Source organism: Terrapene carolina, unplaced genomic scaffold (assembly GCF_002925995.2).
Source record: "Terrapene carolina triunguis isolate 2854851 unplaced genomic scaffold, T_m_triunguis-2.0 Scaffold42, whole genome shotgun sequence".
Classification (NCBI taxonomy): Eukaryota; Metazoa; Chordata; order Testudines; family Emydidae; genus Terrapene; species Terrapene triunguis.
The window spans coordinates 51,898,154-51,910,522 of NW_020664393.1; the positions used below are offsets into that span (position 1 = coordinate 51,898,154).

Here is a 12,369-nt window from a genome sequence, read left to right on the forward strand (position 1 = left end):
CACACACACACACACACACACACACACAGAGGTGTGAGTCTAAACAGCCTCACCTATTATTCTAGCTGTTTTTGCTTTTGCTCCCTGTAACTAGGACTATGTTCCCTTTGTGTCTGCATTCTTATCCAAAAATAGTTTGAGGTTTTAATAGAAAGTAGGGCTGCCAATTAATTGCAGTTAACTTAAGCGATTAACTCAAAACAAATTAACTTGATTAAAAAAATTAGTCACAATTAATCGCAGTTTTAATTGCACTGTTAATAATAGAATACCAATTTAAATTTATTATATCTATTTTGGATGTTTTTCTACATTTTCAAATGTATTGATATCAGTTACAACACAGAATACAAAGTGTACAGTGCTTTATATTATAATTTTTATTACAAATATTTGCACTGTAAAAAAGAAACAAAAGAAATTGTATTTTTCAATTCACCTCATACAAGTACTGTAGTGCAATCTCTTTATCTGGGAAATGCAACTAAGGCCTGGTCTACACTAGGCTTTTATGTCGAATTTAGCGCCGTTATATCGAATTAACCCTGCACCCATCCACACCAGGAAGCCATTTAGTTCGACATAGAGCTCTCTTTAAATCGATTTCTGTAATCCTCCCCAACGAGAGGAGTAGCGCTAAATTCGAAATGGCCATATCGAATTAGGCTAGGTGTGGATGGAAATCGACGCTAATAGCTCCGGGAGCTATCCCACAGTGCACCACTCTGTTGACGCTCTGGACAGCAGTCCGAGCTCGGATGCTCTGACCAGCCACACCCCGGGAAAATTTGAATTCTTTTTCCTGTCTGGGCAGTTTGAAGCGCAGTTTCTGTTTGGACACCGTGGCGAGCTCAGCAGCAGTGGCAGCAGTGGCAACGATGCAGAGCTCTCCAGCAGAGATGGCCGTGCAATCCAATAGAAAGAGGGCCCCAGCATGGACGGATCGGGAAGTCTTGGATCTCATCGCTGTGTGGGGAGATGAGTCCGTGCTTTCCGAGCTGCGCTCCAAAAGACGGAATGCAAAGACCTATGAGAAGATCTCTAAAGCCATGGCAGAGAGAGGCTACAGCCGGGATGCAACGCAGTGCCGCGTGAAAATCAAGGAGCTGAGACAAGGCTACCAGAAGACCAAAGAGGCAAACGGATGCTCTGGATCCCAGCCCCACACATCCCGTTTCTACGAGGCACTGCATTCCATCCTAGGTGCGGCCGCCACCACTACCCCACCCCTGACCGTGGACTCTGAGGATGGGATATTGTCCGCGGCCGGTTCCTCCGACATGTTAGCGGACGGGGAAGATGAAGAAGGAGATGAGGAGGACGAGGCAGTCGACAGCGCTGGCACCGCTGATTTGCCCGACAGCCAGGAGCTCTTCATCACCCTGACAGAGATCCCCTACCAACCGTCCCCCGCCGTTACCCCAGACACAGATTCAGGGGAAGGATCAAGCAGTAAGTGTTTTAAATATCTAAACATTTATTTACAACATAACTGGCATATTTAAAATATTAACAGTAGCTAAAGTGCTTTAAAACATGTAAACATTTATTTGCAACAAAACAGGAAGATTGAAAATATTAACAGTGGGTAAAGTGCTTCAAAACATGTAAACAGGAAAGTCAAACAAAAGGGGAATCAGTGCAAAGTGTATCATGATTAGTCTGTCTTTGGGCGCCTCAATATATAGTCCGAACCATTTTCAAAAAATTGCACAATGTCCGCTTCATGATTATAGTGCCCAAAACCCTGCAGTCATTTGTCCCTCCAAGGGCACCTAAGCCAAGAACTGGTCAATGTAACCGGGGATAGAGGCGACATCCTCCGGGGAGAACTCCTCATACACCTCCTGCAGGTGTTTTTCCAGCCTCATCAGCAGGTTCCTGGGCAGGGAGAGCTTATTAGGCCCCCCGTGGTAGGACACGTTTCCCTGCCACAACGCCAGCAGGTACTCCGGGATCATGGCCTTGCAGAGCAGTGCAGCAAATGGCCCCGGTTTCTGCAGGCTGTCCCGGAGCATCTTCTCCTTCTGGCTCTCCGAGACCTTCAGGAGGGTGATGTCTGGCATGACTCCCTGCTGTGAATTAGGTAGGGGAAAGTTAGTATTGGGACTGCTTGCCCGTCCCATTACAGAACTGCAACCGCCGGTTTACAGCCACGCGGTTTACAGCCGCGAGGGGGTGGGACAGGGCCAGAGTTCATGCTTGCAGGATTGCTGCCAGCAGAGACTCGCATTGCTTTCTATGTGAAAGGAGGCCAGTGCCACTCTTAAAGTTTTAAGCGGCCACAAGTCTACGGCTTACCATGTTTGCCATCTAGACAAAGTCCGGTGTCCTGCCCTGCTCCTCAGCTCGCCACAGCAAGACCGCAGGCACTGTAGGCGAGGGCCGAAAATTCGACCTTGTCCTCAGTGCGCGTGTGATAGGTGCTCTGCATGGTCTTGTTCACAGAGAAAGACTATGTTCTCTGTTCACAGATACATTGCTCTGTCTCAGGAATTCACTCCCTTTTTCCAATTCCCACAGCCACATCTGCCCAGAGGCTAGCGCACATTAGGAGGAGGAAGAAGAGGACACGGGAAGACACGTTTGCTGAACTAATGGGATGCTCCCGAGCACAGGCAGCCCAGCAGACACAGTGGAGGGAGAACTTGTCCCAAATGCACCGGGCAAACATGGAACGGGAGGAGAGGTGGCGACAGGAGGACAGGCAGGCTACTCAAACGCTGCTTGGACTAATGAGGGAGCAAACGGACACGCTCCGCCGCCTTGTGGATGTTCTGCAGGACCGGAGGCAGGAGGAGAGAGCCCCGCTGCAGTCTCTCTGTAACTGCCCTGCCCCGCCACCAAGTCCCATACCCCCCTCACCCAAAGTCCAAACACGGAGGGGTGGAAGGGGCCGTGAAAAATTTCACTCCACCCCTGCGGACCGCTCTACCACTAGAAGGCTCTCATTCCCCAAAATTTGAAAAGTCCTTTCCTACCCGCCTCACACAAGACCCCGTCCAAGTTTCACCCTCCCGTTCCATGTGCGGTTGTTAATAAAGAATACGTTTCTGTTCATTTCTGTTTCCATCCTCTTCTTTTGGAGGGGAGTCTGTCTGAAGGGGGGGGAAGGGGCTTGGTCATTGGACAAGACAGTCACCTTTAGCAGGGGGCAGGTGCAGCAGCAGGGCACATATACAGTGCAGTGACTAGTTATCCTGGTCAGTCTGGGAGGTGGTTTTCATGTTTTGTGTGGTGGGGGCGGTGGTGTTGCTCTGTGACTTGGTGGCGGGGGAGGGCAGTTACAGATCTTATGCAGCGGTCCTTACCCTGCATCACAGAGCCGCGCAGCAGGGGATCTGTAACCCTCCTCCCCCTGCAAGACAGTCACATAGCCGACACATACACGCAGTCCCGGCCAGGAGGGCTGGCAGGCTCCGTTGAAACAACCAGTCCACCACCGCGGAGCCTGTCATTCCTGGAGTTTAGAAGCATCATTTGCATCACAACCCTAAACCCGCCCCCCGCCACAGTCTGCGTCCCAGGTTTAAAACATTCCCGCGAAAACAGTAATAAAGACAACGGTGTCCATTAACAAAACAGAACAGATTTTATTTTTTGGGAAGGGGGTGAAGGGGGTATGTAATTGGAGAGGATAGTCGACGGCAACTGGGTAAAGAAACGGGGGCAAGTTCTGCCTCTGTGTCCACAAACTTAAAAGTCACTGGGTACCCTGCTCAGCCTTGAAACTGGCTTTCAAAGCCTCCCGGATGCACAGCGCGTCCCGCTGGGCTCTTCTAATCGCCCGGCTGTCTGGCTGGGCGTAATCAGCAGCCAGGCTATTTGCCTCAACCTCCCACCCCGCCATAAAGGTCTCCCCCTTGCTCTCACACAGATTGTGGAGCACACAGCAAGCTGCAATAACGATGGGGATATTGGTTTCGCTGAGATCACAGCGAGTGAGTAAGCTTCTCCATCTCCCCTTGAGACGGCCAAAAGCACACTCCACCACCATTCTGCACTTGCTCAGCCGGTAGTTGAACAGTTCTTTTTCTGTGTCCAGGGCGCCAGTATAGGGCTTCATGAGCCAGGGCATTAGCGGGTAGGCTGGGTCCCCGAGGATCACTGTAGGCATCTCCACATCCCCAACAGTTATCTTGTGGTCCGGGAAGTAAATACCTTCCTGCAGCCGTCTAAACAGACCAGAGTTCCTGAACACGCGAGCGTCATGAACCTTGCCCGGCCATCCGACGTAGATGTTTGTAAACCGTCCCCGATGGTCCACCAGTGCTTGCAGCACCATTGAAAAGTAGCCCTTTCTATTGATGTACTGGCTGGCCTGGTGGCCCGGTCCCAGGATAGGGATGTGAGTCCCATCTATAGCCCCACCGCAGTTTGGGAATCCCATCGCGGCGAAGCCATCTATGATGGCCTGCGCGTTTCCCAGGGTCACTACCTTTGACAGCAGTACCTTGACGATTGCCTTGGCTACTTGCATGACAACAACCCCCACGGTAGATTTGCCCACGCCAAAGTGGTTCGCGACTGACCGGTAGCTGTCCGGCGTTGCAAGCTTCCAGAGGGCTATGGCCACTCGCTTCTGGACAGTCAGGGCTGCTCGCATGCGGGTGTCCTTGCGCTTCAGGGCTGGGGACAGCAAGTCACAAAGTTCCAGGAAAGTCCCCTTCCGCATGCGAAAGTTTCGCAGCCACTGGGATTCATCCCAGACCTGAAGCACTATGCGGTCCCACCAGTCCGTGCTTGTTTCCCGGGCCCAGAATCGCCGTTCAACAAAATCCACATGCCCCATTGCCACCGTGATGTCCTGGGCGCTGGGGCTCGTGGTTTCTGACAGCTCTGTGCTACTCTCCGACTTCAGGCCCTCACGGCGGTGCCGTAGCCTCCTCGCCTGATTTCTCTGCATCTGCCTGTGGGAAAGGTGTATGATAAGGTGCGAGGCGTTGAGAACGGCCACAACTGCAGCGATGGTCGCAGCGGGATCCATGATCGCAGTGCTGTGGCGTCCGCGCTGTCACTGATCAAAAAGTGCGCGAACTGATTTCCCGCCGGCGCTTTCAGGGAGGGAGGCAGGGCGGTAGTGACTGACGGATGACGACAGTTACCCAAAAGCACCCTCGCCACATTTTTTTACCCAGAAGGCATTGGGGGCTCGACCCAGAATTCCAATGGGCAGCGGGGACTGCGGGAACTGTGGGATAGCTGCCCACAGTGCACTGCTTCCAATGTCGACGCTTTCCCTGGTAGTGTGGACTGACAAAGTCGAATTACTGTCCTTAGTGTAGACACACACGTTCGACTTTCTAATATCGATTGCACATATTCGATTTAACTAAAATCGAACTACTCTCGTAGTGTAGACATACCCTTAGAAATGTAGATTTTTTTTTTCTTACATAACTGCACTCAAAAAGAAAACAATGTAAAACTTTAGAACCTACATGTCCACTCAGTCCTAGTTCTTGTTCAGCCAATCGCTAAGACAAACAAGTTATTTTTACATTTATGGGAGATAATGCTGCCCACTTCTTGTTTACAGTGTCACCTGGAAGTGAGAATAGGCATTCACATGGCACTTTAGTAGCCAGCATTGCAAGGTATTTACGTGCCAGATATGCTAAACATTCGTATGCCCCTTCGTGCTTCAGGTACCAATACGCTAACCTGTAAAGTAACTCATGCTGTTGAAAAGTACCTTGTGCTGATTTCTTGTGTGGGACATAATATATACTAGGTGAAATTGCACCTGGGAAGTGCATGCAATCGCAAAGAAGCTACAGAAGATCTAACAGGAAACTTGCCATAAGCCTCTTTGTCACAGAGGCACATTTATTTTCTGTGCCTACACTTATTCAGAGTTTTTGGCCAATAACTGGTGAATGTGTATTACAAAAATGTGTCATGTCACTCTTACTGCAGAGAATTGCATATAACTCATGCCTGAGTTCTTCTGGAACCTCTGCTCCCAGATGGGTTCCAAAAAGACTAGTTTGGAGGGGCGTGGAGCAAAACAAAAGATCACTATGGGTTGGGAAACTACAGAGCCACACAGTCGCACAGCAAATGTGCTGCTGCATCTGCAGGTGAAGTGGCAGCTGACTGCTTGAAAGCCCCCTGCCTTTCTGCCTTGCTCTTGTGTGGCCCCAAAGTAGCTGAGTATGTGGAACAACTCACTTGTACAGGGTCGAAGGTTCAGAGAGCAGCCTCCTGGCCCAAGCTTCTTTTCCCCATTTTTGTGGCTTGGCTCAGTTTTGTATGGTATTGGTGGATGTCCATCAACAAATAACCTTCTGGTGAATGGGTGAATTGAAGTGAGATTGGAGCTACCAGAGAGTTGTGAAGGAATAGGGAGTAGGAGAAAAGTCATGGGTAGGGAAGAAACAGAACAAGCGGGGAGGGAAAACAACGAAAAAAGAACAGACAGAAAAGGAAAAGTGTGAGAGAAAACAGAGAAAAAAGAGATGGCAGAAGCTGTGTCAGCATATGGGTTGAAGACATTTGCTAATCCATTCCACAGGTAAATTGCGCAAAAAAATAAAAAGTGGAACCATTGTTATATATGGTGTCAACATTCCCATCTGTTGCCACGTGTAATGCAGTTGTGGCAGACCTCCAGCGTTAGCAAAGAGTTCATCTCTCAAGCCCCGATGATGGCAGGAAACATACTAAAACCTCTAGCGGTGCTGGAGAAGTTTGCCAGCTGTTTTGTTTGTGTTGGGTGACACATCTTTACTATCCCTTTAAATTTGTGTATTTTGATGTTCAACCTTTATCTTGTTTTGTCTTTGAATAAATCTGCTAATACAGCATTTCACAAATTGTGGTTAACACCAGGTGGTTCAGGGTGGGTATATTTGTCTGTTTGTTAATTTATGCAGCACCATGGCAAAAAGGTAAGTTATGTAGTCACTTCTATGGCTGCTTAGTCTAATTACACATGGCACTTTTATTAGATGGCATTCTTTAGAAGTGAACAACCAAAAGTGGAGATTGGTTACTCACTTCCAAATTCTAGCATGCTATGTAATTTTCAGTGGAGAAAAATTACGATGGTCACCAATGGTAAGAGAACCACTGTTATTTCTGTCCTGCCATCTTCCTATTCTTTATCTTTCTTCCAGCTTCATTATCCTCCAAACCTTTGAAAAAGTATTTTTGCAAGATTTCCAAACTACCTCTCAACTCATAACAGCAACCAATGCTTTATATGTATCCCGTCTGTTTGGTGTGGGTACTATCAAGTAAAATTTTCAGAAGTGCCTAAATCCCATTTTCAAAAATGGCAGGCACTTGAGGAGCCTAAATCTCATTGAAAGTCTGTGGGACTTAGGAGCCTAAGTGACTAAGGGATTGTCTACAAAGTGGAATAATGTGTACTATGGGGGTGTGATTTCTAAAGCTCGCTAATGTTTGTTATGCATTAATTGGTCTGTATAGACCAGTGGTCCCCAACCTTTTCCGTGGGGCGGGTGCCGGATGACTAGCCGCCGAGGACCGTGGCCGCTGGACAAGCAACCGCCGAAATGCCGCGGTGAAGCGGCAACGTCAAGAGGCGTCGCCACCGAAATGCCACCGAAATTCGGCGGCATTTCAGCGGTACCGCTTCTTGACGTTGCTGCTTCTTGGCAGCATTTCGGCGGCTGCTTGTCCGGTGACCAGTAGGTGGGTGCACATGGATGCCCCGGCGGGCTCCATGGCGCCCCCAGGTACCACATTGGGGACCCCTGGTATAGACCCTGCTGATACACACTAAAGGTTCCCTAAGTGCTCTTTAATGTAGTACTGTTTCAAATAGCACTGCATTAGCTTTTGGAACCTTTAGTGTGCACCAGCAGGGCCTGCACAGACCAGTTTAGGCACAACACATTAGTGTGCTTTAGAAATCACACTCCCATAGTGCGCATTAACCCACTGTGTAGGCAAGCCCTAAGTCACTTCTGAAAATGGGCTTTAGGCACTTTTGAAGATTGTGCCTATGTCTCCATATAAACCTGTGCACTTCCAAGTATACTGTTGGAGCTAAATAATTTGTGTTTTTTTCTCTCTCCTTTTGCTTTCTCTTTTTTCCTTTTTTCCATGTCTTTTTTTGTCTTTCCTTCTCCCCACTCCCTCCTTTTAGTTTTCTGTATTTCCTCCTTACAAGGATGCTTGTTTTGTTATACAACCTTTCTAGGTGGAAAATGTTTAGTACTTAGGAAGATTATAGAAAGGTATGAAAGAAATGGTACAGATCCAAAATGACTTCCGGAGACTAGGATTAGTATTTTTCCTTCTGCATCAAGGGTTTTCTTGCAGAGGAAATTCATTAGGAACACATAGATAATCTTAAATAGTTTCTCTTCACAGTGAGCTCCATAGCCTCGTTAAGCACTAATTTGATGATTGCTGCTGGTATTTGCCACCCAAGATGCATTTGGGCAGGCTGTAGACAGCAGATCAGGAAGCATATCTAGACATTTTGGGTGTGAAGGGGAAGCACTCACATTTAATTGCCAGCCGTTGAAATCCTCATTTTTCTGGTCTAGAACTGTTGCAGCTAGATTCTGGTCTCTCATTTTAAATTTGGTGATTGGCATCAGGTGATGTTTGTTATGACACCTGTCAAAATATGCAGCTGTTCTTACTGGAACATGAATTGGAATGTTTGGCCTTAGCAAATTTTACCTGATCTTACTGGTTGTTCCATCTGTTCCAAGGTCTTTGGATTATCTATCTTGCTTTTAAGAGAGATTTATTTTTTCTGGTACCATTCAATTTTGCCTTCTTTTATGCTATTAATATATTAAAGGGACAGTGTCAACTTGAAAATTATATTCTCTGAAAATGTTGAACCTATTATAATTAAAAGCAACACCTAAGGTAACTCATTGGGGGGAAAAGTAACAAAACAAATTCCCATTGTCTATACTTTTTACTATACACAAAGCTGCTTTAAGAACCCCAAAGGCTATCAACAGGGTTTAAATTTAGGGACTTTCAGTATGGAGACCACCAGGACTTGAGTTAAAGGAGAACTCCAGTAGCTGGCAGTAGAAGTAGGCTGTTCTCTTTTGTTCACTAGCTTTTCAAGTGAGTAATACTGTCAGTGTTACTTTCGCTGTTCTGCTGGATAGCCAGTCAATTTCTCCCTTGCTGAGAAAAACCTTATAAACATCAACTGGAGAGTAGAAAACCCTTTTAACAATATATATGCATTTGAATTTCAGGACACACTATTTGTTTTTATATACTTCTGTATGGAGGTGTACTTGTTATTTGATCAGCATCAGTGTATTCAGTACAGTACTGAATAATATATAATAGAGGACCTGGTCTCCACCCAAAGGAGTTTATAATCAGAGTCTCTGATCTTGCAGAGGGCTGCACACAGCCAGTCCTCGATTTGTGCATCACATCCCTTTCCCTAGTGGGATTCCATCTGGATGTATGTGTCCACCTATGTAAGGGCCCTTTGCAGGGCTGGACTTAAGTTAGGCAATACAGTTCAGACCACAGAACAGCAGGTAACCAAGTACAGGGAACACTTTTAGGCAATATAGTTGACACTTAATTCTGTAGAATCCAAGGCTGGGAAAGATCATTGTGATCTTCTAGTCTGACCTCCTGTATAACACAGGCCAGAGAACTTCCCCAAAATAATTCCTAGAATATATCTTTTTAGAAAAACATCCAATCTTGATTTTGAAATTGTCAGTGATGAAGAATTCACCATGACCTTTGTTAAATTGTTCCAATGGTTGATTAATTATGTAATATAGCACATTTATTTCTGTCATAGATTAGTATTAATATACTCAGTCCTTCTTGCTTTCTCTTTTCCCATGTAATCCGTTGGTTATTGAAGCAGATATATTCCCTTTTCCTGTCTTTGATCCATAGGCTTATGAGATTAAATTTCATATGCTGAATTCTACAATCCATTTATCAGACCTTTATAATACTGTTGTTATTGAGAGGTTATAATAATCAGCAAATATCATTGCTGCTTCTCATTTTTGTTCCAGGTAATTGAAACAATGTATAAAAACAAAAATAACAATCCTTTCTCCATACTGATACACTCTCTGCCAATCACCTCTTCCATCTTGAAATACTTGTATTCAAAAGCACCCAGTGTTTCCAACATGCAAATGATTACCTCATCCATTCACACTGCTCACTTTCCCCAACTCTTGTACCATTAATACTGCCCTATTAGAGGAAGGATGGTGTTATGATTATGGCAGTAGTCTCAGTGCCCAGACTCTCTGGGGGACTTTGAGCAAGTCACTTGCCCCAACTGTAAAGGACGATAATGGTTGGTCTATATTGTCTGTTTAGATTGTAAGCTCTTCGGGGAAAGATTTGTCTCTTGCTACTTTCTTTTATGGTACCTAGCACAATGTGGCCACAGTCTTGGTTGGCGCATATAGTCATTGTATGTAAATTTCATATCTGAATGTTAACATTATGTCTGTGGTATTTCCGTGCACTTCATACATGGTTGCACAACATTGATTTTCTTTGGTCCTCAAATTAAATATAGCAAGAAACTAGTTATGACCCACTCTGATTAAATTTGGGAAATGGTTTCCATTCTAAGCCCATGTATTCAATCATTCAGAACTTCCTGAAACTTTCAAATCTTGGGCTGAAATTTTCCATTACTTGATTTCTACCTGAAAGTTTTGGACAGTTTCAACAAAACGGTTCAAATGCTTTTAAGCAAAAGAAGCGTGGGAAAAAATACTGTACTCATTATAAAATAATAATTTTGTAACTTTGTTGCTTAGTAATGTAATACTAATGCTGAAATGATTGATTGAAATTTACCATGGAAATTTACTTTGATTTTACAGAAAATCACATACTTATCATGTGTGACAGAGTACACACTTAGGGCCTGATTTCATTTAAAACAATATGTGTTTTTAATATAGCCAAATGCAAAGGTATACACTAGGAACAAGGACTGCAGATCATATCTATAGAATGGGGGACTGTATGCTGGAAAGCAGTGATCTGAAAAGGATTTTCCAGCATCATAGTTGACAAGCAAGACAAGACATAACAAGAATCAGTGGCTCGAAGCTGAAGCCAGACAAATTCAAATTAGAAATTAGGCACACATTTTTAACTGGAACAACCTACCAAGGGATATGGTGGATTCTCTCCTTCTTTTGATTGATGTCCTCAAATCAAGACTGGATGGCTTTCTGGAAGATATACTTTAGCCAAACACAGGTTATGTTTTAGTCAAAAATAAGTTATTGGGTTCAGTAAAGGGGTAACAGGATGAGATTTAATGGCCTATGATATACACGAGATCATACTAGATGATCTAATGTACCCTTCTGACCTTAAACTCTGTGAATCCAATGCCTATTGAAATCAATGGGAGCCTTTCCATTGATCTAAATGGCTGTTGGATAAGGCCCTTGAGGAAGGCTGTGCATTCATATGTACCCAAATTAGTTTTCCAGGCAACTGACTAATCATTTGTATATCTCCTATGGGATAGGGCATTCCAGTTGTATCTAGCCAAATAGTTTCTCAATATGTAATTTACCATGCTGCTTTTTTGTAAGCAAGCAGAATTTTGAAATCCTGGAGAAGGATACTTTTTTTTGTGTCCCCATCTTTTTTTCTTTTTAAATTTTAAAAAATGGGTTGTGTTGTTGTTTTTTGTTTTAAACTACATTAATAGACTGTTAAAGTTGCATGGTTAAGTATTCAAAAAGCATGAAATGACAATTATGGTTCCCCTTGTGCATATATGTTACAATACTGAACTACATGATGTCATATTATTTCTCAGTTAATAAGACAGAAGGGTTTGTTTTTTTTTCAACAGCCCTATATACGGGATTTTACATTCTGTTTGGCTATACGAAGAAGTGCACAATACAGTGTGTGTGTGTAAAAACTATACTAGTTCAGCTTACTACATAGAACAACATGTGACAGTGAAAATTTGCTGGTTATGTATAGGCCATCAAAGTTCACAGCCAGATTAACTTTGATTAATTCTCTCATCCTTTGATGTACACTGTCTGAGGAAGACTGTGCTAGTGATTCAAAAGCAAATGCGCTCTATGAAGTTTACTGACCAAAGGCCTGGCTCATTGATTCTTTCTGTTAGTTTCAGTGAGTGCTGAATCAGGCCCAAAGGCCTGCAAAAAAATTGTGCATGTGGGTAGTCCCATTGAGTTGAATTACTCATGTGCATAAGTGAGTTCAATTGAATTACTTGTGTCCATAAATGTTGGCAGGTTCTGGACGAAAATTATTAAAACTGGATATGTTAGAGAGAAGATACTTTATCATATAGAAAGTGTCAGTAAGTGTTTAAACAGTTTTCACAGTGAACATAGTGCAAATATGTAAGAA

General features: G+C 44.6%; 1 protein-coding gene across 1 annotated transcript in view; it reads left to right on the forward strand.

Moving 5' to 3' along the window:
* Nucleotides 1–12,369, forward strand: part of TRAPPC12 (trafficking protein particle complex 12) — an 80,991-nt gene that overhangs the window by 32,269 nt on the left and 36,353 nt on the right. The window lies entirely within an intron of this gene.